This window comes from Sinocyclocheilus grahami, unplaced genomic scaffold (assembly GCF_001515645.1).
Source record: "Sinocyclocheilus grahami isolate Dianchi unplaced genomic scaffold, SAMN03320097.WGS_v1.1 scaffold1718.1, whole genome shotgun sequence".
Classification (NCBI taxonomy): Eukaryota; Metazoa; Chordata; class Actinopteri; order Cypriniformes; family Cyprinidae; genus Sinocyclocheilus; species Sinocyclocheilus grahami.
In genome coordinates, this window is record NW_015506897.1 from 46,193 (window position 1) to 72,047 (window position 25,855).

Consider the following 25,855-nt stretch of genomic DNA (forward strand, 5'->3'; position numbering starts at 1 on the left):
ACTTTATAATAACTGCACACTATGAATCATTAGTTAAGCATTAGTAAATAGTCAATTCAGCCTTTATAAAGCATTGTTCCAACAATAATAGGCATTAGTAAGCAGTTTATAAATGCAGCTATAAATATTTTGTTCTTGAGCATATCAATAACGTTTAATAATTGTATTTTCATACTTTATTAATGATCAATTTATAATTTCTAAATTATTACGTTATTTACAAACCAGTTAACTAGGAGTTCATAAGATCATTTAGAAAGTGTAAGTAAATGATTAATAAATTTAAATGTACATTTATAAATCTTATTATTTAGACACATGATAGTAGTTGCTCAGTGTGTTAATAAATGCTTTATTAACACATATTCCTGCTGTAATTCATGATTAGGTCAGGTAGTTATAAAACATTTAGTAGTTGCCAGCCATCTATTTTTGTGAGCTCATCTAAAGTGAGGACGGTTTATACCTTAAGCATTTACAAAGGAGATTTAAAAGCTCATTCATCTTCCAAACAGAAAAGTTAAACAAACGCAACACAGAGGGATACAGAACTCAAAAAATAATTTTTCAAGATTGTTCACTTGATAAAAAATGCTGCTATGTACTCACACTAGGCACAGTTGCCTTGAACCGAGCCTGAGTGCAATTATCCCCCCCACACTCACACTTGCAAACATTCCGGACCAGAGCACGCTTATGTCATATACAACATAACAGGGAGAAAACCACTTTCGCTAATAGACTGCCTAACAGCCGCGGCTCGTCTGTACGGACAGGTGGGGCAGAGCTAAATTAACAGGATAAATAAAATTAGGAACAGGATAAATTCAAATTCATCGCAAGCTTCAGTAGGCATGATAAATCAGAAATTTTCTTACTATTGGGAGATGAGAGGGTCCGTATTAATTATCATTGGAAAAAGTGTAACGTCTAACTTGGATCACTTGAGGCACCTCAGCCAATCAAACAATACCCTCTGGTCTCCTTCCCTGCATACCGCCAATACATTTCTATGGCCGCAGCATTAGCATTAGCCATGACGCTTTTTTGGCTAAAGGTTGCAGGGCTCTGCGTTAAAAGATCCTAAGATCCTAAATTTTACAATGTAAATATGTGGTGAAAAGTGGAACTGCAGCGCGCTCTAATTGAGAGCCATTTGGGCAGTTTTGAGACAGCCCCACCTATTTTCACGTGACCTTATCTCGCTCCAGACCAAGACGAGATCAGTCAGCTTCAGCTATATGTGTCTGCATCAGGTCAGAAACTAGCTGGCATGTCTGTTTTTCTTATGTGGAGTAGTGTTTTAAACTAATGAAAGTGTTAATCATTTAGTTTAAATGTGCTCACGTGAAAAGCCTTTATAAAGTTTTGTTGTGTTTGTTTTGAGATGAGACATGATATTCGTTTCCTCCCATAATTTCCTCCACAACTTGTAACATTCTAAATCAACATTCAGAGACAATATTAAGCCAATAATTCTGTAGGGGGGGGGATCCAACCCTCTCCATTGACTTTGTATTGCGGGAAGCTGCTGCCTTGTCATTTCTGACTTCTAACAAAAAAACAGAACAATGCCTAAAAGCTGCTACAAGGTGTACAGCATACAAGCTAAAAAAAACAGAAATACAGAGTTCTGGCATGCAACTCTAGATGGCGCAGTCCGATAGGTCTAACTCAATCTGACCTAATGATATCATCACATGGCACAGCTGATTGGTTCTCTCCTGTATCGGTAGCCAATGAGCTCGCTGCTCAACATTCAAATATATGATTAGTGCTTGCAGTAGCAGTTGCAGCTTGCTTCAGAAATCCTCCACCTTCCCCAGCTCCACCTGTATAGTTCTGCTACGAGGTGATTCGTGTACGCTATATGGGGGTTATTTCATGTATGTTATATTTGCAGCAGCAGTATTTCTTACATGCTCACAGCAGCATGGTGTGGATGTATTGGCAGTAGCAAGTCTCGGTACTTGCTCTGCCGCAGCAGCAGCGTAGCAGGTCTATTCCACCAAGACCTGTACTGCACCAACATTGTCATATACATTACCATGCCAGTCCCTCCGAGAGTTGTCATGACAGAACTAAGTTTTTATATGCTGTCGACCCAAAAAAAGTAGAGCACAACGTGTCATATTACTCTGAGAACTACACCCACTGGAGGGAAACGTAATCGGCGACAGGAAACATTCATTATTTTTAACCATGTCAAAGGATTATTTCACCACCCTATGTGAACCTGAGATATCTGACTTACCAGTGACAAAATGTTTACTGCACACCAATGGCGTAATTTAATTTGGGGGAGGGGGGGCTATCATAAAATGAGGTGGCCGCTCTATATTACATGTAGGCTATAATGTCTATATTAAATGTGTGTTTGTTTGTGCGGCGTGTGGAAGCTGAAAAGCAGCGCACTTATACTGCATGACAGTTAACATGGAGGCGCCGGTGCGACCACTTGCACTTAAAATACTCCGTCATTTTTGGTCATGCAGGCAAGAATAATTACATTGTTCGAATCTGGTAAGGTTCTACATTTGTTTGTGTACACTCACAATAACAACAAAACGTGCGCTGTAAAATAATGAAACCAAACAGGATACTATTTCTGCCGTCTCGTGTGGTGAAAAGCCTTTATAAAGTTTTGTTGTGTTTGTTTTGAGATGAGACATGATATTCGTTTCCTCCCATAATTTCCTCCACAACTTGTAACATTCTAAATCAACATTCAGAGACAATATTAAGCCAATAATTCTGTAGGGGGGGGGATCCAACCCTCTCCATTGACTTTGTATTGCGGGAAGCTGCTGCCTTGTCATTTCTGACTTCTAACAAAAAAACAGAACAATGCCTAAAAGCTGCTACAAGGTGTACAGCATACAAGCTAAAAAAAACAGAAATACAGAGTTCTGGCATGCAACTCTAGATGGCGCAGTCCGATAGGTCTAACTCAATCTGACCTAATGATGCGGAATTAAAACATTTACGGTAATCTCTTTTTACTGGCTGACTGACTCGTTCGTTTATCGAGCTCTTTATTGAATGATTACTTGAAATGAATATAGTTATGAGAGTAAATATGATTTTGGAGGGATTTGACATGCCTAACTGAAAAGAGGATGTTAAACGAGAAGCTACTGATCACGGATCAAAAGAAGAATGTACCGCTGTACAAACTGTACTTCAATGGTAAGAAATGAATGTACTGATATCCTACTTTAAGTTAAGCAATTTTTATATTTTTTTTACATCTGGGAAAAAATTTAATATTTTATAAACCATACATTGTGTTGAAGTAATTTTTGTTTGGTGCTAAAGAAATCTGGGTAACGTTCTATAAACCAAAAACTAACCATCTGGGAACAAAAAAAAACTAACATTCTGGGAACGTTAGAATAACGTTATGGGAACATTCTACAAACCAAAACTAACGTTTTGGGAACGTTATAATAACATTAGAATAACGTTCTACAAACCATAAACTAACGTTTTGGGAACGTTATAATAACATTAGAATAACGTTCTACAAACCATAAACTAACGTTCTACAAACCAAAAACTGACGTTTTGGGAAAGTTCGAATAACGTTATTGGAACGTTCTACAACCCAAAAACTAATGTACTGGGAACGTTAGAATAACGTATTGGAACATTCTACAAACCAAAAACTAACGTTCTGGGAACATTAAGAAAACTTTCCTGGCTAACCAAAAACAAACCATAAAAAATAATGTTCTGGGAACCAAAAATTGTTAGCTGGGAATTCCCGTTCATCAATAAGCTAAGAACCAGACCCGTTATAATCCTAAATATACTTGATTTAATTAAATGAATTGAAAAGTGTACTGTAGTAGTAGTAATAGAATATATTTGCGGTCGTAATGATGACAGTAGCGCACACAAAATAGTAGCTGTTCTGTGCTCTGGCGCGGTTAGCACTCACACTACATGCGTACCGCACCCGAGCCCTACTGAATCGTGCTCTGGCCCACCTCTTCCAAGCGAGCCAGGGACGGCTAAACGAACCGCACCCAAACGTGCACGGTTCAGATCGCCTAGTGTGAGGAAACGCATAATAAATACCTTTAATATTTCACATCTGTTAATCCACCCAGTCTCTTCCCCCTAGACCTCAATCACACCTTTTCTATTAAAGGACAATATTTGCCCCCTTTAAAGGGTTAGTTCACCCAAAAATGAAAATTCTGTCATTAATTACTCACCCTCGTGTCGTTCCAAACCCGTAAGACTTTCGTTCAACTTCGAATTTTGTTCAGTATAGTAAGGAGATCAGTAAAATAATCCATGTGACATCAGGGGTTCAACCGTAATTTTACGAAGCTACAAGGATGCTTTTTGTGCGCAAAAGGAAAAAAAAAGTCTCCTCTGCGTCACCCTAGCGCCATTTTGGAGAGTATCCACTGAACGCAAACAGCGTATGCTGTTCTGTGTCAGCCGCACCACACGGATACGTTGTTTTTGTTCAAATCTAAGTGTAAGTACAACGTAGAAAATGTATCCGTGTGGTGTAGAAAACGTAGAGTGCAATGTAATTGTTATTGTTTGTCATGTTTGATGTCATATTCTTAACACTCCATTAATTGTATGATTAATATAATAAATAAAGCAATAAATGATGGCAAATCAAAGTGATACTTTAAATTTAAATACTTTAGATTTAAAAATAAAGCCGCCAAAAGGTGGCGGCAAGTCACTGTTTTAATGAGCCAGGCGTCGCGTCATTCATTCAGTAACGAAGCAAAATGCTGTAGTTATGAATGGGTTATTAATCACTGACTCTTCTAATCGTTCAAAGCCGCAGATTCGTTCACTAACGAAACACCGCTGTATGATGCTTGGAGACGCTCACCAGATGATACGGATTTCGTTGGAACTATTATTTAGTTGACAAACATGACAATATTCTGTTTGAAATGTAGGCTACATTTAAAATGTAAAATGTTCACTTAATATTACCTTCTTTTGTTGAACTGTTGTAAAAATGAATGGCACATTTGCCATCTTTTGGATATTCAGGGAAATTTGCATTCTTGCTCGTATCTTAAACATGAAACAATAACACGCACCGAGTGTGTCTGTATCGAAGAGAGTTTCAATCGATCTCAATATTTGCTCTTCATGCTATTAAGTGAAGATCTACTTTAACGATACATTGAACAGCAGTGTGATTTGCTAAAGCAGCACATTCAGCTGCATCCTATCATACGCACGCTGCTTGTGTGGATGCCGTCAGTTCTGACCGCAAAAGATGAGGTAAGCTGATTGGATATCATGTATTTGATCATGTATCATGTATTTACGGCACTCCCATTTTCCTGTTTTTACATTAGAAGCGGTATTTTGCTCGTCAGAAATACATGTTCGGTTTTAATGTCAGGGTACAATTAAATGAATGCCAAAACTCAGAATTATTATATCACGTACCCCAGTTTGAGAACCACTGTACGACTACAAATCTTTTCCATTTTGTGAATACATGCCTGCCTTTTTAAATATACTACAAAAGTATGTTTTTGGTATTATTAATACATATTTTAATTTGGTATAAATAAACTGAATTTCTTTTCCCTTACCTTGCAGCAGCTCGATCTGATTTGTGTGTTGTACGTTCATAATATTCTGCCCTTATATATATATATAACACAGCTTTATGTCCAGCCCTTTAATGCTGATTGGTCCGAGAGAATCAGGGGCTTGTCTCTGGTCTCTGCTCTCTCTGGTTATTCTCTCTGATTCGCTGCTGAGCATAAACACTAATGTCCAGTTTAACACAAGGTTTCACTTTCACAATCAGTAAGTGCATACTGTAAACCACGTGCCTTCTTTGTGCCATACTCTCACACACAGATTATGAAACTGAAAACAAAAGCTGAAGAGTAGCAATGCAGAAAAACAGGTGATCAGTTTTAGCCTGTGGTGTTTTTTCTGATGAGATTCACTGGAAACTCCCAACAATTTCCTTCCTCCTTTCTGTGTATCAGACGCCATGAAAGCAATTCATAAACATATTATGCATGCCTGAGTTAATCAGTAGTGCACGATGCTCACAATGCAAAAGTCTTCATTCAAATAACAAAGCTTTCAGCATGTAATGTATGCCTGAGTTATTACTGATTAACTCCTGGTGTCTTCTACATGGACAGAGTTCGGATTGTAAAGTCTGTGAAGCAACAGACTGCTGCCGTACTCTGACATGCTGAACTAAATGCAGAAATAAACTGTGTCTGCTCCAGTTCACCATGACAGACACTTTTGATGTGTTTAATGGTTAAAAGAAGCTGAAAGGAGAGTTAAGAGAAGAAGAAAAAAACACGAAGATGGAGACATCTCTACATGTGAAGACAACACAACATACGATTAAACTAATAATAAAAACACAAAACAATATTAAATGATTACTGGCTAGCTCTATGCAAGCCTTGAGTGATACGAAAAATAAGATAAGAAACAAAAATCCCAGGAACCACCTGAAGCAAGTATCATAAAGTAATTTAATAATATCATTGACACAACCCTTATCCTCTTATTTGAAGAAGTGAAAGCCATTGGGTGAGATGAATGAATGACAGGAGCCTGACTCTGACACTGGGAGCAGCTGAAATCAGCCAAACACATTTAACATAGCTAAATGACACATTGCCCCCGGAAATATACATATGCTGTTGTGTCTCTACGTGCAAAAAGCTATACAAATAACAGTCCTTTATTGCACAGACCAGTCACACCTCAGATTAAGAGTACACCTTGCCATTTCAGGACTGTCTGACGTGGCATTAAAATACAAGAGCCTTCAAAATCTCATATTATACGCTGCTGTGTCTCATTTTGGATTGTACTTTTTTTTTAAACACTTAATGACATTTTCCAATATTGCTTGATCTAATCTAAATTGAAAACCGTTTATGAATGAATGCATGAAAGTATTTTATCTGCAATGACATATAAACAGCAACCCCACAGATATTTGGTGTTCACAGAAATGAAGGGGATGTAGATGCACTGTTTCTGTACATGGTACTGCTAATGTCTTGACACAAGTTACACACATTGTTATAGTAACTGGAGGTAATAGACTATATTAAAGTCTGATTTAAAGGATGCATTTAGTAATTACCCTAACCCTAACACTGGTCGAGAGTCAATTTTTAAAAATAAGTGGAAATGTTGATTAATCCCTGCTGAGAGTTACCAGAGTTTTGAGGTGCAATCATTTTTAATTGAAGGCCACTGCAGAACTGGACACTTATCTTGCCATTATTTCAGATTTTGCTACCGAGTACCATAAATCTTTCTCTGCGAAATCTGCCATGTATATTCAACGATTCAGTCAAAGACTTGACTGGTCTGTAGACATTGTCTTGCTCTTTATGCGGTTCTTTTACACACATACTCTAAACGCTAAACCCACTACTTACCAAAAGAAGATGGTGAAGAAAAGGCTACCCCTATGATTCATACTCCCATTAGGCTTGCTGCGATAGCCGGTGTTGACGGTGTTAAGCCGCAGCACCGGTTACGTCACTTGCCCACCGTGGCACCGCCCACCTCCTTCATTTTCATTTTTTATAGTAATAAAAATAATTTAGTTCAGTTGTAGAACAGACACTACAATTAAAAACTGTTGCAGCACAGATCAACAGCTGCAGTCAGATTTTATTTATCACGTGAGGAGAGTCGAGCTGACCGACGAGAAGAGTGAGGTGAGAAAGACAAGACGATGGCGGAAGATTTAGTTTGGAAAACGAAATGCAAAAGTGCCAGTTTGGCAATATTTTGGATTTTGAACAGCCTGTTGACTTTTGCCGCTTATCTAAGGTGATTTTGGAAGTTTTTTAAACATTAGTTTCTTATTTATTTGGTGTTTGCTGATTTTTACTTTATTTAAACTTTGTGTAATTATTTTATTTTATTTTACATCAAGGTGTATGCCGTGCCTCCGAGCTTTCTTATTCATTTTGCCAATAAATGTTCTATGATTCTTACTTATTTGGTTCCACTGATTTTCAGTTTTTTTTATATTTAAACTTTGTGTAAGTTATTTGTTATTTTATATTAGGCCTATAGCATGGTGTATTTTTATTCATTTTGTTAAAGGGGTTCTATTATGCTCTTTTACAAAGTCTTGATTTTGTTTTGGGGGTGTACTAGAACAGGCTCTCCTACTAGGTTTACTACATTATTTGTCACATATTTTACATTATTACAACACCTCTCTCCCCAGACTGGCATGAACGGCTCGAATAGTTCCTGTATCAAATGAAGTCCCACCTTCTGAAATATGTGCTGTGATCGGTTAGCTGGGCCGGTGTGTGTTGTGATCGGTTAGCTGGGCCGGTGTGTGCTGTGATCGGTTAGCTGGGCCGGTGTGTGCTGTGATCGGTTAGCTGGGCCGGTGTGTGCTGTGATCGGTTAGCTGGGCCGGTGTGTGCTGTGATCGGTTAGCTGGGCCGGTGTGTGCTGTGATCGGTTAGCTGGGCCGGTGTGTGCTGTGATCGGTTAGCTGGGCCGGTGTGTGCTGTGATCGGTTAGCTGGGCCGGTGTGTGCTGTGATCGGTTAGCTGGGCCGGTGTGTGCTGTGATCGGTTAGCTGGGCCGGTGTGTGCTGTGATCGGTTAGCTGGGCCGGTGTGTGCTGTGATCGGTTAGCTGGGCCGGTGTGTGCTGTGATCGGTTAGCTGGGCCGGTGTGTGCTGTGATCGGTTAGCTGGGCCGGTGTGTGCTGTGATCGGTTAGCTGGGCCGGTGTGTGCTGTGATCGGTTAGCTGGGCCGGTGTGTGCTGTGATCGGTTAGCTGGGCCGGTGTGTGCTGTGATCGGTTAGCTGGGCCGGTGTGTGCTGTGATCGGTTAGCTGGGCCGGTGTGTGCTGTGATCGGTTAGCTGGGCCGGTGTGTGCTGTGATCGGTTAGCTGGGCCGGTGTGTGCTGTGATCGGTTAGCTGGGCCGGTGTGTGCTGTGATCGGTTAGCTGGGCCGGTGTGTGCTGTGATCGGTTAGCTGGGCCGGTGTGTGCTGTGATCGGTTAGCTGGGCCGGTGTGTGCTGTGATCGGTTAGCTGGGCCGGTGTGTGCTGTGATCGGTTAGCTGGGCCGGTGTGTGCTGTGATCGGTTAGCTGGGCCGGTGTGTGCTGTGATCGGTTAGCTGGGCCGGTGTGTGCTGTGATCGGTTAGCTGGGCCGGTGTGTGCTGTGATCGGTTAGCTGGGCCGGTGTGTGCTGTGATCGGTTAGCTGGGCCGGTGTGTGCTGTGATCGGTTAGCTGGGCCGGTGTGTGCTGTGATCGGTTAGCTGGGCCGGTGTGTGTTGTGATCGGTTAGCTGGGCCAGTGTGTGTTGTGATTGGCAGCACTCGGATCCTGGTCGGGAAATGTCCGCCTGCGAGCTTCAGTGTAAATATTGCGTCAAAATCTAATCAATTTGAGCACCATTTAAACCCAGATGATTGTAACCACTCTAAGTTGGTCTACCTTGTGAAAACTAGCGTGTCTCCGACATAGTGATAACACTCGTTGCCTTCTCTAGTGCAGCTCAACCAGGTCTCGTCCCATTCGCCAATATTTGTGATATCACAAATCCCGGAAAATATGCGTTGTAGTCCAAACGAGTCGTTCGTTGTAGTGTTTGAAAAGTGATTTCTGTTAAATAAAATATCTCAGTTTGAATTGGACTTTGAGCTTTGAAAACGAACTCCAACGAACCCCACCCCCAGTTATACCGGTATTACTGGTGTTGTCACACGCCGATAAACCTGTGGGAAAATTTCCTCACCATAACAACCCTAACTCCCATGTGTTATAATTTTAATGAAAGTGTCTGCAGGTTCTCTAATTGTAAGTTTATTCAAGCTTGCAGTTATTGTGGAGACGGGCATCCCAAGTCTGTGTGTCCTCGAAGAATACATCTAGCGCAAAAGAAAAAATAAAGCTTTCTACGCCTCTCAATGTCCCTGAACTCAACAAACCATTGATGAAGCATCCTAATTGGTGTTTCGTGTATTATTTGCTATCTGGACTTTTTGGCTTGTTTTACACTCCTTCCCAAAAAATGTAAACAGGCTAGTCGAGACTTCTGTTGCGCATAATTTTTTTATTGATGCCGTTCTTTCAATTGAATTTGGAGGATTTTGTGGTTTGCTAGAGCTTGGGCAAAATAATTGTCAGATCTTCCTTCTAACACATTATCAACAGCGCTGCTAGAATTATATACACTAAACACCACCCTGCAGTATTATCTTTCTGCAGCGTCACTGTATATGAGATCAACCCTAGCCAAATCTAAATGAAAAGTTTATGGCTCTGCTTGGCTTTGCTTTACTACCTTTTGCGCTACTTTTTCAGTTTCTGTTTTGCCTGTCAGTATTGCTATTGTATGTTCTTATATCATGCATTTTCATCTAGATTAAAAAAATGCAGCCTTCCTCCATTAAAAGTCAGATTTCAAGCATTCGGTTTCATCTAAGATGCTTGGATCCATCCGTCTGCAGCTTGTTGGGACATCCTTCTATCCGTCTGCTCCTTGACGGCATTAAAAAAGAAGCGACAAAAGGCAACGACAAGTGCCATCCCCCTTCTCTCTCTCTCTTGTTAAAAAATGGGTGTTTCAATCCTCATGTGTATTCACTTTTGGAGGCTGTGTTTCTTTGAGCTTTTTATGAGTTTCTCAGGGTCGGGAATTCACCACACATAATAATAATTTTGATCCTTCATATGATCTCACGGTGTCTGATATCACTTTAGAAGTACTATATTTTACAATTTTCCTTAAACATTCCAACTCTGACAAAGAATCTAAAGTCATTCCAGTTGTTATTGCTTGTAGTAATACAGCATTTTGTCCTTTTTATTCTCCATCTGAATCTCCATCTATCTTACTGGGTCCAGAAGAATTGATTAATCTTTTTTAATAATGCTTGTTCTGATATCCTTGATGACGTTGCTCCATACAAATTAAGACGACATGAGAGTAAAACAGGCAGGTGTCAGACTCTGTGCCATGTTCTGTGTTCTGCTCCCCACTTGTTCCATGTCCTGGTTTTCCCATGTGCCTTCCATGCCCTTATTTGGTTCCCTTCCTGTTCCTGTCCTGATCATAATCTTTAGTCCCAGCTGGCTAGTCCCAGGTGTTTCCCATGTTATTTTATGATTATAGATCCCAGGTGTTCCTCATCTTCCCCTCATCCAGTCCTGTGTATTTATTGTCAGTCCATTTCTAAGTTTCTTTGTCTGGTATTGAATGTTTGTCTATATGCTATGTGAGTGTCTGCCTGCCCTGTATTTTCCCGAAGTGAAGATTAAAGACATGACAGAATACCAGACCGAAGAACAGTAAACGATGCCCCTTTCCCAGTGTTTGTTTGCTGTACTTTGTTTTCCTTTTTTTCTCTCCGTGGCATGGAAGTAGCGGCACGCTTCATTGCCCTAGCTCATAGTTGAGTATGCCTGGGAGTTCTGCGGGCTTGCCGCAGTGACGGCGTTGGATGACGCTACCATCAACTCTCTGTTCCGGCACGGGGCCAACTACCATCATCCCGTGGACCTCCCAGACACCACGGGACTAAGCTGAAGGAAAGGGATCCTCCGGTGTCTGGAGAGCGTCCGACCCCGAGCCAGAACCAGCCCATCGGCCGCGGCATTCTCAAGTCCGCCGGCCGTTCCTGAGTCAGGCCCGCCCGCCGGCCGCCCTATTCACCCGTAACCAAAGGAGGAGGATGAGGAAAAAAGGATTGTTCACAGCCCTCATCCCAGCCCCAGAGCTTGCTCCAGTGTCGGCTCCAGCCCCAGAGCTCGCTCCAGTGAAGGCCCCAAGTCTAACCCAGTGAGGGCTCCAGTTCCTGTGTTTAGCCCAGTGAGAGCTCTTGTCCCCGAGTTTAGCCCACAGAGGTCTCCTGTTTCCCGAGTTTAGCCCAGTGAGGGCTCCTGATCCCCAGTTAAGCCCAGGGAGGGCTCCAGATCCCCAGTTAAGCCCAGGGAAGGCCCCAGTCCCCGGTTTTGGCCCTGAGATGTTATTGGAGGCCGTAATTGTCCCCAAGTATTTTTTTTTGTGGGGGGGTGTAGAGCTCGGATGCTGCTCCGCCATGGCCTCCCAGTCTGCCTGCTTGAGGACATAAGACTGTCTGGTACACCATCTCAATCCGATATAACTTTCATATTAACCCGTGTCTTATTTGTTTCAATTTGAGCCAGTTTTGCTCTCATTTATTAAGAATGTTGTTGCAGATTTGAAACCTGCCTCGTCAAGTGATGTTCTTCCGCCGTGGAATAGTTCATGACCAGCTCTTGGTGGTCATCTTAAACCAGTTACAATGCTCCAAATTAAAGCCATCAGTTTGAGCTGTTTAAGAGTATTTTTAAAGTAATCTCTACATACAGTTTTGAGTACTAAACATATGTAATATGCGATTGGCTGAATATCTAAGGTCCTGGAAAAAATGGTAAACCTAACACATGGGACTAGTATATGGATGTGGTGATGTTTGGACTCTGGACACCAAAAGCTCTCTGTTTTATTTTGTATTGTTTGGAAGAGAGGCATACAATGTTTTCTCACACCTGGAGATTTCTGAAGCAATTAAGTTTCAATATTTCTGATCCACTATTTTAATAATTAAACTTTTTGGTTATCATGTTTAGTTTGACAGCGTGACTGCAGAAGAGGTCTTTCTGGAATAAAAAAGTGAACAAATTCTCCAGGTTTTACGGAAAGAAAATGAGTTTGCAGTAGAAATAAAAGACAAGAATGGACTGATACAGTGCACATTGTACAACACTGGTGATCTCGTATGGAGACAAAACATTAGATCACAGCAACGTAAAGGGGGAAAACTTGATCCTGAGTTCCTTTTAGAGTGACCAGAGTTGAGGGGAAATCTGTTGACCTTGTGGATAGCTGGGGAAAGGTTCTTCCCGAAAGGTCAGCAAAGTATATAAGATAATAAATATGTAATAGCAAGATCTGCACCTAAGCAAAAGCTGGAAAGTGAGGTAAGAAAAAAGTCAGAGTTTAACAGTGCTCTGATTTAATCTGAGAGTTTTGTAGCTTATTGTCAAGTTCAATTATTATAGATAGTAACAAACACATCATTTTGTTTACTTGATATTACAGTTTTAACACTTCAGTATTCACATGTTATCTTTGCATGACGTACTTTTTACTCCAAGGTTGTGAATTCTTATGTGTTCATTCTCATGAGAAGATACAAGACCCATCAAGAGCAGGTCCTGTTTGTCGATTCATTTTCTTTCTTTCTGTGCATTACCTGCTGCTCAACCAGGTGTGGAGGAGAGAGAGGTGATCGCTCGCACCTGCCGCTCGTTAACGTGAAGAGGCTGCACACTCAAGCCTGTCTCATGCTGTGATTGTATTGTTGCTGAAGTTGGCATTGTGTAAAATTTATACTAAGTAGTGTAGATTAACAGCTTGGAAGGGAGAGCTGGTCATGTAGTCTTAATGGGACACGTTTCAGTCGCTATTTCATATTTATCTCGTCTGAAAACAGAAACAGAATCATATATAAACAAATACAGTTTGATTGGGAATTTGCATATATTAAATTACAGTATGTAAGCACAGAGTAGGAGAGAAGCAAACAAATATACAGTAAATGGCTGACACTAGGTGAATGCAAATACAAAATAAAGGTGTCATGAATGTGCTAATTAGTATATGATGCCACCTAGCAACATTTAGCAGCTTCTTGAATAGACTTTACACTTTTTACATTCAAACATGTATAAACCATCTTTATTCTGAAACATCTGTAACCTAGACAGGATGTGGATTGAGGTGGGCCAATATACAAAGTTGGTGAGGGATGTGATCTAATATCCTGAATTTTCAGAACCAAAAAATTCTAAACATTGTTCACACATCTTAAGATTGACTTTGAAAGAAAACTTTGCTCAAATTGGTTATGTAAAAGAAATCGTCTTTTAAAACCCCTAGAGGACGCAGTTCGAAGTTCCCTTGAAAGGGAATGTCTCAGGTTACTTATGTAACCATGGTTCCCTGAGTAGGGAACGAGACACTGCGTCCTCTAGGGGTCGCTATGGGGAACGCCTCGTCGTGACCCGTGTCTGAAGCGTACATTGAAAAAACACCAACAAAACATTGGCCGGCAACAGCCCATGACATCACTACCGGTGCGACTATAGTATAAATAGGTGCCGGGAGAACATGTCATTCAATTCTTCGTCTGAATGCTTGTGTTCGAAGCATGGCAGGAAGCCTAGAGGACGCAGTGTCTCGTTCCCTACTCAGGGAACCATGGTTACATAAGTAACCTGAGACGTTCCCTTTCAAGGGAACTTCGAACTGCGTCCTCTAGGGGTCGCTATGGGGAATGGTATACCCACGCCACCATGCTGAGGGGAGTGCGGGCCAGAACCATGGCGAGCACTAAGTACCATTTACATGGTGAGTTGCCCCTGGGATGTCAGACGGCTGTCTGTGACTTTATTCCCTACGGCCAAAGGCCTAGGCTACATACCCAACTTACCTGTTAGGGCCAGACTCCTGGGCCCCCGGTAGAGCTCAAGGCTTGGAATCATAATGGATTCCTTTAAGGGGATACGACCCAGAACCTAGTATCACACTAAGTCTTCGCCTGTCACACGCAGTAAATCTCTAGCTGAGGGGGCAAACACCCAACTCTCACACGAGAGGGGAGCTCCACCTACCGTATGTTCCAATGCTGGAACTGCCAGCAGTAAGTTACCTAGCTGAGTATAAATCATGTTCTCCCGGCGCCTATTTATACTATAGTCGCACCTGTAGTGACGTCATTGGCTGTCGCCGGCCAACATGTTGTTGGTGTTTTTTCAATGTATGCTTCAGACACGGGTCACGGCGAGGCATTCCCCATAGCGACCCCTTGAGGACGCAGTTCGAAGTTCCCTTGAAAGGGAACTGCATGAGGTTTGTAAGTGAAGTCCAAGCCTAGGTAGTTGGATAGATGCAAAGCTTTATGTTTGTAACTAATGCAAGCGTGTATTATGTATCATGAATTTAGTGATATTGTTTACAAAACTGGACAGAATAAAACGACTTGTTTTTTACTCGTCACCAGACGTGGGTGTAGAGAGTGGACAGTGCATCTTTTACTGCATCTTCTGTTACCATGAAAGGAGCCAACTTCTAAATGTTGCTGGCCCTACTAGCAAACGTGGTTGGCCATATCAGTTAGAGATGGTAATAGTTTTTATAATGTAGGTTGCTCCTTCCCCGAATTCTGCATCTGGACCGTACGTTTTGTGAAGATAGATCTTGTCATTATCAGTGAGGTCACAGATTGTTGATGTTCTGAATGTAGCAGGTTCAATTTCAGCTCTATTGCTCAAACGGTCTGAATGCACTTGCGTGTAAGTCTAGTAGGACGAGTATATGGAGTAGCCATTCTGAGGGCAATATATATACGAGGGCCCCGATATACTTCAAGCGAAATCGAAGAACGAACTGATGTGACGTCATTTTGAACATAATACGGCCAAAACGAAGTACGTTTTGATTTAGTTTTGGGAGTTCGATACGGCTTGCCAAAGCGAACTTTCAGGAAAAGTTTGTTCTGGCTGCAAAACACCTTAGTGTTACCATTGGTCCGTGACGATTACGTCATAGGAGGTCTGCGCTAAAGCTCCGCCTTCTTTCACGCGGAACTCTTCTCTGGGTTAATTTCGTCTGCCTAAAAAATGTCTGCAGATAAAAACATGAACGCAGTGGAGAGCTGCTTTATAGTAGCAAATTAAGTTTAGTTTTTGATGAAATGAGACACTAGGCGCGTTTTCATTACCCTTCAAATTGCGCAAATTGAAATTGCGAATTGAAAATACGCCTAATAGAAGCGCGTAAATTTCGCAAAAATGCCCATATATCACAAAAAAGTTTTTACGCTCGCATGAGGTGGTTTTTCAGGCAATGCGAAAAAGGAATAATTTTTTTTCCTTTTTCGGAAAAAAACCCCCCCCCCCCCCACATTTACAGGTCACATTGCGTATGTATAAAGTCATATGATCATTCTTCAATGAATTATAACCTCCAAGAAACACTTCATACATGGCCGCTCTCCAGCAATGCTTGTGCTTATTCCAGCCACGCCATGCACGTTTCTGAAGCGGATCTCTTTGCTGCTTCTGTAAAGATACACACGCATACGCCGCCTTTGAATAAATATAGCCACAATCCGTTGCCACGACTTATCGCGAGAGGCAAAAGGTTACGTTTTAGTCACATAACATTGGTTAATGGAAACGCCATCATTTCGCGATACTTTTTTATCGACATTTATAAAATATCGCCAAAGTTTTGCGCAAATCTGTAATGGAAACACGCCTGCTGACACTGTTTTTCATGTTTAATTCTGCTAATTGCTTTTAAGCATTATATTGAATGAAGTGCCATGTAAATACACGCGACGTGACTTCACGGGAGTGCTAATTTGCATTCCCATGTTGCTATGATCCTATTTTTATAAAAAAAAAATCTTGCTGTTTTCTCTATTTTTGTTGTGTTTATTTTGTTACTGAGAGGAAAGCGTGCAGCACATAAACGTTGCTTTCATCAGAGTGGGCGGCGTCGAGATGTTCGGTAACAGTATACCGCTGTACACGTATTTCGAACTTTGTTTTACCCCTAAACGAAGAACGAAAAGGAACTTCGTTTTGAGTATATCGGGGCCTTTAGTCATATTGCAAACAAAGTAGAGAGTGCATGTTATGTCTTTTGTAAAATAAGGCAAAAAGAGCATGAATAATCTGTTAACTTTTTGGCAGTATTTCAGTTACATAGAACTTGAGCAGCACAAAGCAAATGTATGCAATAATAAAAAATAAAAAAATCCATGCAAAAAGAAATATCTCTGATTACAATATATATAGTTTTTTGTCTACCTTACGATACATCACATTAATATTCGTATTTGTGCATTACAGTAGTGTATAATACATTACAATTAAAAATTACAGTATTGCATATTCTATATTACATTATTAACATATTAATTAACTCAAATAGTTATACATTATAACATACTATAATGAAACAAACTATTATAATACGATTTGTACTCTTAAATCCATATTCCTAAATATAAATGAAATATTCAATATATTTAGCACCCAGGGTTTCTGCAGGATTTTTAAGCTCAAAATTAAGACTTTTTAAGACCTGCACAAATAAAATAAATACCATATGAGCGGGGTAGGGCAATGTCTATGGTAACATATTAAACTGTAAAAAGCATGATTTACAGGTCTTCACAAAAACAAAACGTTTTATAAAATGATAAACTTCACAGTTCAGCCTTTAAACCATTTTTAAGAAACTGAGTCAAATTATTATATTAATTTAAACAATTACGATCAATCAGTTATTATATTAATTAAATAGCATTGTATAATTAAACATTAAATAGCATTAAAGGGGTGGTTCACAGTTTTTTTTTCTAGGCTTGATTGTGTTTATGGGGTGCAGCGTGTGCAGAGCGTGTGCAGAGCAGGGGGACGCGAGGAACAGTATTAAGAACCGCTGCTTTTGAACATTGATTTTGAAACTTGTGAATCCATTAGAATCGTTAGAAGACAGAATCATGATTCATAAATGAACAGATTTTTACGTGCACCTCTAGTTTTCTCTTCCTCTTCTCTAAAGCAGCGCAATGTTGGGTTGTTCTTGAACAATTCATTCATTTTGAACGAATCTTTAATGTAACTCGGGAAGAACGAGTCGTCTTGGGGAGTGATTCGTTCAGTCGCGCATGCGCAACATCATATAGGTTCTGTTATGGAAAAGAACCATAATGACAGAAATTCACACATTTATAAACTGTAAGAAGTAAAAAGCTACAATTTGAGACCAGAAACGCATCACGTAACTGTAAGAGTAAATAATAATTATAATACTGATGATAATAATAATAATAATAATAACTATGCACCCGTTTGTAAGGAAGCTTGTAAATTAACTAATTTCTCTATCCAATGCTGTCACGTCACGTGACAAAAGAACGAATGATTCGAAAGACTCGAGAGATGAACTAATCAATTCTCTTTCCGGCTCAGACTGCATTGGTTAAACTTATGGGGCCTGGTCTTTGTCCTGGGTGGGGGAAACCAGTCCAAGGGAGTATGTTGCTCATGATTTCTATCATGGATTTACATGTGATGGTCAGCTGTGCATCTCTTTGACCATTAATCTTGGTTACTTGCCCCAAATTTAAACAGCTGTATATATGATAGTGCTGTTTTGTCAGATCATTCTCCCACTTCATTATTTTATATAGATTCAAAATTAACAAAAGGTTCCCCTAGATGGCGCCAGACTTCATTAAATTTGTTGCTGAACAAATAGTCTTGTACTTTGTAAAAACTCAAAGATATGTTAAACAAAAGATTAATGATTATAAATGATTGAGTGAATGAATATAAAAAAGAAAAACACAACACAAATGTATTTCAACAATGTTTCCATTTGACTGTATGTGGTATGTGATAATATTATTTCCACAAACGATGTCCAGAAACTCTTATGAAGGTCTTTTGGGACTTGTGAGGAATCAATTATATTTTACAGTGCAGGTGATGATACACGCAGTATTCAGGCATTTCCAATATTCATCATGAAATAAAATACAATCTCAGGATGGTTTGTCATTGTGCTTTATTATTTGTAGGGCTGCCCTCGACTAAGGATTTTTCCTTTGCATTAGTCGACTAATCGCACGTTTATTAATAAACCATTTAAATCATTATAATGAGCCTTTAATTGCTACAAAACCTAAGAAGCGCTCAAGCGCACGCATAAAGCTTGCCATAGCGCACCGCAGAAGTAGCCTAATGATTATGAATGTGTCGGGAAAAACAGTAAGGAGGCTGCCTTAACATTTTAATAATTCACTGATAAACAAGTGCTTTCTTTGTTTCGGTTTAAGAGATGAAGTCGGCGACACTGACTCGTCATCTCCGCAGTAGTGATGCGCCTGTGTGCATGTTTCACACGGATTACATAATCTGAGAATATTTGTTTTCTATTCGAATTGGTTCGTTTGAAGTAGACATTTCACTCTCTATAGAAATATTTTACATGTCTGTAAGGCAAAGAAATTCACAGAGTTTTGCGCTTGAGTTCACAGAGACCGAGACGGCAGAAAGTGCATCCTGATTTCTTTCTTATTTTATTTATTTTACAAAAGCGTGTTCTGTTGTTATTGTGAGTGCACACAAATAAACGAAGAGTCTTTACAGATTTGAAAGATGTATTACTCTTATCTGTATGACTAAAAATGACGGAGTATTTTAAGAGCAAGTGAGCATCTGTCCTGCAGTGAGCTACTGTTCAGCTTCCACACAGACGCTTGAATATAGTGCACATTTTTAATTAAAAGCATTTTAAAGTTGCTAATACTTAATAAGCCATATTTGTGGTGGATGATTGATAGGCGAGCGTTTGAATGTCCTGCCGGATGTACTGTAATACCATAGATCAGCCGTTAACGATCTGCGTGACTTTGCCAATGTGGATTTTTTTTTTGGCGACTAATAAAATTTTGGTCGACCAAGCCTCTTCTGGTCGACTAACGATTAGTCGATTTTAGGGGGCAGGCCTAATTATTTAAATTAGTTAGTCTCTGATTCATCAACACAGTTTCACTGATGATCCGGTAAAATAAACCGCAAACCCAGGATAGAGGGGCTGAGTGAATGTGGTCTGGACTGTGTGGATGAGGCTCATTGTGTCAGAGACGCTGTAGAAGGACAGAGTTCCTGCACTGTGATCCACAAACACTCCTATTCTACTGCTGCTGATGGACTTCACAGAGAGAGCAGTCTCTATGTTATTGTGTGTGAATGAGTAACTGGAGTGAGAGCAGTACAAACTCCAGGACTGATCATTAGATCCAAACTCACACTCAACACCGTCTCCCTTCCTGGTGATGCTCTTATATGACACTGATATAAACACACCATCATCTCCACTCAATCTCCCAGTAACAGCGTCCACACACACTCTCTCTACACAACACCTGAGGATATTGATTAGATCTGTGTAAACGACTACGATACGGCTGATCCTCTTCCACACTTGTCACCTCTCTGTTCTCCTCAGACAGACTGAGTTCAGTGTGTGCTGTGTTTGGATCCAGTGTGAGAAAGCAGCCATCTGAACACAAGAACAGAGACATTAATAATAACAACAGTCACTAAAGGAGTGTGTGTTTGTGTTTTTGTGATTGTGTTCTGGTATATATGGGTTATGAGGACACAAATGTGTGTAATGACATGGGTACTACAACGTAAGCATGGTTTATGAGGTTTACAATTCCTGTGTCCCCGTGAAACCAAAAGGCGTAAAAAAAAACACACTAAACACTTTTTTGAAATTCAGAAATTGCCCGTAGTTTAGATGTAGGGTTGGGGTAAGGGGATAGAATATACAGTTTGTACTGTATCAAAACCATAACGCCTATGGGGAGTCCCTGTAAACCACATATGTTAACATTGTGTGTGTGTGTAGATGTACATTTCTTTAGTTCTACTGTAATCCTGAACTCTCCTCCATGATCCACACTAGAAAACAGTCAGTAAACGCACACATAATGACTCACACACAGCAGTTAAGGCGGATTAACCAAAATATATTTTCAATCATGACTTTGGCTTCCAGTGATTACTAAAATATGATTTATCATACTAGCAATATTCTAAAACGGGCTATATATACAGTGGGTACGGAAAGTATTCAGACCCCCTTAAATTTTTCAACATCATACAGCCAGACAACCTACAGACACACACAGCAAGAGTCAAAATCACATTAGTTTGGCAGTCAAACATCACTAAAACTACAGAATATAACAGCTACCATTCAAATAATTGTGTGTTAGTCACAAAAGTAACAAAGGTGAAGTCAACAGAAACATTTATACTCCAGTAGAACAGGAACAAAGTATTTATATATAGTCACTAGCCACCAGGGGTCAAAACCTGAAGTGCCATTCTTAATTTATCCCAGTCATTGAAAAAAAAATTGTTTTGTGCTTATTTGGCATTATCAGGAAAAAACAAATATTTCCCTAAATCATTGAACATCATACATCTTGTGTGTAAATACAGTGAAAGTGTATAAGGCATTTGATCTTACCGATGTAAGATCGGGTTAAATCTTTTACTACAGTGAAAGTAGTGAAAGAAGAAACAATATAAAGATGTTCTTCTAACTTAATGGTATAAAAATTAAATAGGAAGCCACTTGCAGTTTCTCACAGTCACAATTGTAAACACAACACTGAAATCTTTACTTCCAGGTCAAGAAACTGGCCATCAAAATCTCACTAGCCAATGAGAATCCTCCATTGCTAGCCCCGCCCACAAGACTTTTCTCATTATTGATCAATTCATATTTTTAATAAGAGTTTATTGAACTATTATCACTGGCTTCCGGCAACTGCTGTATGTACGTTCACGAGAAAGTTACGACGCAGGACGTAGGCATAGCTGAAGCTCAATACCCACGACTGAGGTGCCCTTGAGCAAGGCACCAAACCCCCAATTGCTCCCTGTGCGCCGCAGGAAAAATGGCTGCCCACTGATTCATGTGTGTGTTCACGTTGTGTGTGTGCACTTGAATGGGATAAATGCAGAGCACCAAACAAAATATTAGTTTTTCTCAGCTTTTTCTAGATTTCGTGAAGCTAGATTAGAACTTTTTATGTTTGTTTAAAAGCAGAGGCTCTGTTCTTTGGCACATTGCATGTTCAGTTATTCATACAACAAATTATTCTGGGGGCCATTAAACTTTTGTGAAAATTACCAAAAATTCTAGTGGTGTAATAGGGCGACAGGGACGAGAGACGTGCGGATCCATTTGCAAAGCTTTATTCATTAGAATGGCCAGAAACAGGTGAGGGTCAGACAATGGCAACAGGTATATTGAGGGCAAGACACAAGAGTAATCCGGCATAGGTTGATCAACGGCGAACATAATCCAAAGGGTTTGACAAGAGGGTTAATCCAATAAAAAAAGAGCAATAGTCCAGGCGAGGTGCAAACACAGTCCGAAACAGCAAGGCAAAGGGTTAATCCAAGATACACAGGCAGAAGATCAGAAAACAGGCAAGGCTAGGGTGACCATACGTGCCATTTTCCCAGGACGCGTCCTGGCCAGGATTTCTATATTGCCTAAAATATCTGGGTTTTGGCTTTGTTTGCGTGTGCAGACCGATCGGAGTATGACATCTAAGTACCATACAGACAGTTATGCTTTCGAAACGCTCTCAAGGTACTTTGATGTCAAACACTGATCGGTCTGAGCCGCACTGCTTTTAAGTCAAACACACCTAATATGTAGCATAATTGCATGGCTTTGACCGTAGATCCCACCTTCTCACATGCCATGATTGGTCCATTATGTACAATGCTTGCATGTTATTAGTCAAACTACTTTTCGATCATAACCTTCAGCAAGCATGAAAACAGGAAAACAAAGCCAAAACAAATCCTGGCCAGGACGCATCCTGGGAAAATGGCACGTGTGGTCACCCTAGGCAAGGCAAGACTTTTGACTAGGCTAAGGATACTAGAACTAGGAACTTAAACAAGGACAGGGAACTGTCACCGTAAAGTAGCTACGCTAAACAGCATAAATGCTTAAACAATACTCGGCAGTTTGAACAGGATCTGAGTGTGTGTTATATAGTGTGTGTGATTGGTTTCAGGTGAACGTGTGATTAGTGAAATGACTGCTGGAAAATGTAGTCTGGGGTGACATGTGAAAATCTGTGTAGTGAAAGAGTCATAAAAATGGAAGAGCGACCTCTGGTGGTAATTGGACGGAAGTCCATGAACCGAATTTATGCCGCGATCGGTGTCGTATTCCTATAGGTAGATGTGATCAGCTGAGAATCAGCTGATGCAAGCTTGACTCACGTGACCTGCCAGAACTAAAGCTAACGCTTAATTTATGGTTAAAACTAGATATTGGTCAGCGCCAATAGCCTAGTGGGCAGTGCGCCGACATATAGTGCTGTTGCGCTCCGGGCGTCTTGAGTTCGAGTCCCGGCTCGTGGACCTTTCCCGATTCTGCCCCCCCCCCCCCCCTTTGCTTCCTGTCACTGCTATACTGTCCTATCAAAATAAAAATGCAAAGGCCTCTGCAGACGGAGAATGAGTGCTGGAGAGTTGATGGTTTAGTGATACACCTCTAGTTAATTAAATCTAACAGTTGCTATCCTTTTGCAGTGAGTCAAGAGACAGGATAAAAAGCAGGGCTTTGAGAGAGTGAAGGAGGCTGCCTGGGGAGCGTGCTATGCTGTCTCGTACCATGCCCAGAAGAAACGACTGTTGGTTTGAAACTGGTTTTTGTTTGAGTGATTGTTGAAAAGCCCTCGTGCTTCTCTTTTTGTTTGTTTATAAGGAAGTGTGTCAATAAAAGGACAAATTCTGTTGCACAGCTTCTCTCAGACCCTGCCTCCCTCATTTCCACACCCTGAAGACAAGAGTTTGGCACAAGACTCTATTAGTTGCTGATGTGATTCATGGGCCAATTAAGCTCATAGTTAAACATGAATTAATGCATATTAATGCACCTGTATTATAAAGTATTTCCATTTCATTCTTCATAACTGGAAAACTGCAATACAAAATTTCAGGTTTTCCAGGATGTGCATGAACCCTAAATATTGTAATGATTATTTTCTCATTTTTTCGAACAAAAAAAACATCACTGATCCTTTCATACTACAATACAGACAGGGGAAAATACTGACTAGCAGAGTCACCTATTCATTCACGTTTACACACTGAACACAGTGAATGAGTAAAGTCAAACCTCAGTATGCTCAGTTGACAGTGTGAACTCTTCAGGCCAGCAGAAAGCAGCGTTACTCCTGAATCCTGCAGGTCATTGTTACTCAGGTCCAGCTCTCTCAGAGGAGAGTTTGATGATTGTAGAGCTGAACACAAACTTTCACAGTGCTGATCAGAGAGATCACAGCCATTGAATCTGCCAAAACAGAATGTTTATGAAGATTATTTTCTGATGTTCATTGTTTCTGCAAATTTTTACCGTTCATAAAGCATGATATTTCTCATAGTATTTTGACATTTAATTGTTTAGTGATGTAGAATAAAACCTATGATTAAACAGCAGTGAGTGATATTACTCACAGGGCTCTTCTGCAGCATCTCACAGCGGAAACCAGTCTTGTGTAGTTTGAAGATGACGTGAACCTCTTTGGGTTGAACTCATCCAGCACCTTCTCTGACATCAGCAGTATGTAGGTCAGCACTGTGCACATTGAAGATGAGAGGTCTCTTCCTGGATGTGCATCTGAACGGAGGTATCTCTGGATTTGCTCATATAATGAATGATCTTTCAGCTCAAGTAAGCAGTAAAATAGATTGACTGAAGCTTCATCTGAGATAAAGTACCCATCTTGTACACGTTTAATGTATTCAGTTGTTTGTCTGATGCTCTCTGTGGTGTCTTTAGTGTGTGTGATCAGGCCTTGGAGCAAGTTTTGACTGGATTCCAGTGAAATGCCCATCAGAAACCGCAGGAACAGGTCCAGGTGTCCTCTCTGACTCTTCATGGCTTTATCAACAGCCTTCCGCAGTAGCTCCTGCAATGTGATATTTTCCTTGGGCTTATCAAAGAAAAACTGAAGTTCCTGCATGTTCTTGTTCAGGTAGCAGATGAACACATGCACTGCAGCGAGGAACTCTTGAACACTCAGATGCACAAAGCAGAAGACCTTCATCTCATGGAGTTCCATCTCAAGATGGAAGATGGACTTCATCTCATGAAGTCCATCTTCCATCTTAAAGATCTCAGCGATCATTCCTGTGAACTCAGTGTCTTTACTCACATCAATACCACATTCTTTCAGATCTTCCTCATAAAACACAATGTTTCCCTTCTTCAGCTGTTCAAACGCTAGCTTGGCTAACCTCCAAATCATTTCTCTATTTGAATGTAAGAGCTTTGTATGCTGTCTTTCTTCTTGTTCATCATACTTCTGGCTCTTCATGTCCATCTGTATTCGGAGGAAGTGAATGTACATTTCAGTGAGTGTTGTGCTGATGTTCTCTGCACTATTCTTGATGAGAACATTCTGCAGTACTGTGGCTGCGATCCAGCAGAACACAGGAATGTGGCACATGATGTAGAGACTACGAGACATATTAATGTGTGAGATGATTCTGGAGGCTTGAGTCTCATCTGTGATTCTCTTTCTGAAGTACTCCTCCTTCTGTTGATCAGTGAATCCTCGCACCTCTGTGAACAAACCTACATACCCAGGATGGATCTGATTGGCTGCTGCTGGTCGCGAGGTCACCCAAACAAGAGCCGATGGAAGCAATGTCCCTTTGACCAGACTTGTAAACAGCACATCTACAGATGATTTTTCCTCAAAACTGTTTTTCCAATGCCAGCGATGCCCTTGGTCAGCACAATATTCTTCTCACTGTTTTCCCACAATAAATTGAGCATATCATTGCATTTTATTGGTTTGCCCGGTGTTGTTTTGTTCTTGAATGCATCATCAATGTTCAGAATCTCATGTTCCTGATTGACATCTTCAACATCTCCCTTTGTGATAAACAGTTCAGTGAAAACATCGAGATGTGCTTTATTTTCTTTCTTGCCCTCAAAAATGCGCTCTGCTTTCTTCTTCATGTTGGTTTTGTGAGTTTTCAAGAATGTTTGCAGCTTTAAAAATTCTGTCATTAAAAAAAATCAACATAAATAGGGTTGAGGAAATAGCATTCAATAACAAACATATATTAGACAAAATTGACAACATTATTAACTGGTGCAAGCAGATTAAATTCATACTTTTGACTGCAGCACT

The 25,855-nt window shown here is 40.4% G+C and overlaps 1 protein-coding gene across 3 annotated transcripts in view; it reads right to left on the minus strand.

Moving 5' to 3' along the window:
• Nucleotides 1–25,855, minus strand: part of LOC107572219 (guanylate-binding protein 1-like) — a 73,787-nt gene that overhangs the window by 10,031 nt on the left and 37,901 nt on the right. Inside the window, exon 1 of one of the 3 annotated variants that reach the window (XM_016258647.1) lies at nucleotides 5,595–5,609. The exons of the other annotated variants lie outside the window; for them this stretch is intronic. The gene's annotated coding sequence lies outside the window, so the exon portion shown is untranslated. Of the gene's footprint in view, nucleotides 1–5,594; nucleotides 5,610–25,855 lie in introns of those variants that run through there. 3 annotated transcript variants of the gene reach the window in all.